This window comes from Octodon degus, unplaced genomic scaffold, assembly GCF_000260255.1.
Source record: "Octodon degus isolate 3935 unplaced genomic scaffold, OctDeg1.0 scaffold00032, whole genome shotgun sequence".
Taxonomy (NCBI): Eukaryota; Metazoa; Chordata; class Mammalia; order Rodentia; family Octodontidae; genus Octodon; species Octodon degus.
This window is the reverse complement of record NW_004524608.1, coordinates 4,949,771-4,953,243: the sequence shown is the minus strand read 5'-3', so window position 1 is coordinate 4,953,243 and position 3,473 is coordinate 4,949,771. Positions and strand designations below refer to the sequence as shown.

At 42.3% G+C, this 3,473-nt stretch overlaps 1 pseudogene; it reads right to left on the bottom strand.

Annotated features, from left to right (window-relative positions):
- Positions 1-1,258: 1,258 nt before the first annotated feature.
- On the bottom strand, positions 1,259-2,994 carry LOC101561488 (annotated as a pseudogene).
- Positions 2,995-3,473: the final 479 nt, after the last annotated feature.

Genomic DNA, 3,473 nt, shown 5'->3' with positions numbered 1-3,473 from the left:
TCTATCCACTGCCCTAGGATATGGAATCTGTATCAATATAACATGTTTTAATTTTAGCCCCAAATTAGAGAACTTTGCATGTTGGTGCTGGTAGCCCGATGCGGAATACAGAGGTTATGTCACAAGTATTTGGGCTCTGGCTTAGCTTTGAGTTTGGGAGAAAGAGCAGCAGAGTCTTAATTCCAAGACTTCAGATTCTCTTATTCCCTGCCGCCATCTAAGTCTTTCTGATGGAGATCGACCTGCCCTTAGTATAGAAGCAAATATCTACAGAGACCATATACAAACCAAATGAGTCTTCCCTCTGGCAAACGGACCACTTTCACACCTGGGGGACTCGACAAACGGCAGCTCACCCTTGCTGGCCCCTCCTGCACTGCTTTTGTCCCTCCATGACCTTAACTGGCTCCCTCTGCCTGTGCCTCCTCTGCTGTCCCTCTCTGACAGCCTACGCTGTCCCAACGATCCAGAAGCGAGGGTGTCTGTCTCCTGGCTCTACGGGGACAGTCATTCTTGTTCCTAAGCAAACTCTGGGGTGGGGAACTAGAATTTTAACCTAAATTAGTAGAAACAGACTAGAAGTAAATGAGGAGTCAGACAGCAACAAACTCTCTTACTTCGTTTATTTTGCATACATTTCTGGCCATAAAACCCACAATATTTTTAAATTTTGTACTTCAATCAGATTAAAGATCTGTTAGGAACTCATTCTCTTAACACTGATGTCTTGGAAACTAAAAGTGAGGTATCTGGCTTACTGTCCCAAGAGTAAAGATTTAGACAAACTAGGTAAGTAAAAACAGAGAAATACATGAAACACAGAACAGAAATCCAATCTAGCAAAAAGCTGCAAGACACCCTGAGAATCCTTATTTTACTTACTTTTTTGGTACCACGTATTGAACTCAGGCTCTTGCTCTTGCTAGGCGAGCGCTGTGCCACTGCGCTACCGCTCAGTGAGAATCCTTGTTGCAGCCAAAATCAATCCACCTACCTTGTTTCTAAAAGCAAAGCCCACTATGATTTTTCCCACATTTCTGCTCAGAGAAGACAAATGGGAACAAAGAAGGGCGTGACGGTACAAAAGGCAGATCACTCTTGTTGCCCTTCTGCCCACCGTAGAAAAAGGTCCGTGTCAATGGCCAACTATTTCCTCTGCTTTCAGATGAGCTTAGAAAACATTTAGCATTACAGCAATGTCAGGATTTACAACTGAGTTTATGTAGCAGTATTTTCAAGGCTCCAAATCCATGAAAGATCTTGAGACAACAGTTTTCACATAAAAAACTGAGCAATTAGGTTGGCCAGGCCCAAATTGATGATGAAAACATGCAAGATTAACTTAGGCCACGTGAGACGCTCTTCCTGGTGGAGGGAAATTATGTAGGTGAGAGACGGATATATGAACACGAAGGCCAGACCTCACGCTGCTCCTGAGTATCTTATGATGCCGCCTATGTTTGGGTAGAAGCAGGCCATGACCACACCAGCTCCCACGATGATCACATTAAGAACGAGCACGTGGAAAACGCTGGGGTAAATGTCACCGAAGAGGTGGCCCAGCAGCTGGACGCGGGCCAAGTAGCCTAAGAGCAGGTAGATGGTCATTATCTAGAAGAGCAGGAAGATCCTTCCAACAAAGGACAGGATGTCACCGCTAGGGAAGTTGTCTAAAAAATTCTGCTCAATGCACTCTTTGGATAAAGGAGGTGAAGGAAACGAAGCAAAAACCAGGACTCCGATATAGAGATAAGTCAGTGTCACCATCATGTAGGTGATGCACAGGTCTCTCACATTGTTTTCTTGATTCTTATTGTTTTTCAAGAGTGTGATAATACAATTATGAATAAAGAAAGCAAGGGTAAGCACTCCAGTCACCTGTGGAAACTGAAATCTTATCTCTGGTACAAAAAATTCTGTTGGTACAAACCAGTGAAATTCCAAATGAAATCCCAACTGAATAGCCTTCAAAGTGACAAGAAAAATCAAATGGAGAACGGATACTGTGACTAGAATATTAAATTTTGAAAAAAATGAAGGCAACTTGAAATTGAGCAGCGGCAGGAGGAGCCCGACCAGGTAAAAGGGCACTGTCCTGGATCTGCTCCACCACTTTGCAAACTGCTGGACTTCGGTGTCATTGGTGTAGAAAGCCATGGAGTCATCATCAGGGTGGCCCCCGCTCCTAGCACCCGGGCAAATCACAGGGTTGCTATTATTGATTCTCAGTATAGTGTCGGTGTCATTAATGTGGTGAATAAAATTAAAAATAAACTTTCCAGTATTAAAGAGAAAATTAGACATTAGCACCCAATAAACTATCATTGCTCCAATGAGAGACACCAAGGAGCAAAGGAGACTCGACCACTGACCGAAGGAACCAAAATAATATCTGCAGACATCTGGATATTCCCAGGTAGTAGTATTCAATGAACATATCATACTCCATGATTTCACTACTCTGTAGCAGCAATAAAGTGTTAAAAGGCCCATCAGCAAGATGACACACATTCCGGTGGTAAATCCAGCCTGTTTTATGCCCCAAGGAATACTTACTATAGATGTCCCCATCATGGTATTCCAAATCATGAAAATGGTCACTAAGCTGGTGTTTTTGCCATGTCCTTCAGTGTAACTTTGAAGTTTATAAGCAGACCCCCAAAGGGCTGTACACGTAGCACTCTTCTGGAGCTGGAACTACATGGTCTGGAGCAATCAGTGCCGTGTCTGCAGGAGTGGAAAGCTGGCTGTAGTAACGAATCCTCTTGTTCAAGGCAGAAGCATGGTCACTAACCCTCTGAATGACATCATTCACATTGACAATGTTTGTGGGTTCTATGTAGAAGGACCTTTTTGATCTTAGGTCTGATGAATTAAACTGCATATTCATGGGCCCGGGATTTACTTCATGATCTACTTCAGAGATGAGGTCACGTCTATCATCCACATTTGCCATTTTTCACAGATTTTAAGCACGGAAGAAGTTAGGCCTGAGCCGACAGAAGGCTCCAGCTCAGAGCACGGGTGAGAAGGTTTTCCTAATTATTTAGATCTTTTAATTACCAGTCTATTAGGGAGAATTCTTTTCTTTTTTTCTGTCTGGAAATCCAAACAAGCATAATCTGTTTAAATAAATCCTACACAGAGCGTTGATAGAATTAAGAGAAAAAATAGTGCTTGTATTGGGAACAGGGACATAATATAGAGTGCTATGAATTTTTTTCACAAATATTTTGGCAATTGGCTGGTTTAAAAAAAAAAAACATTTTCTCGCAGTTTAATAGGCTGCTTAGCTGAGGATCAAGATGGTAGCTGATTTGGTTCCTGGTGAGGGGATTTCTTTGGAGCTGAAGATGGTCATCTTCTCCCTGTCCTCATAAAGAGAGACAAAAATAGAACATTCTAGTTTGGTAGTGTCAGTCTCTTCTTCTGCTTCTTTCTCTTTTTTTGTTTCTTCTTTTATTTATGCTTTA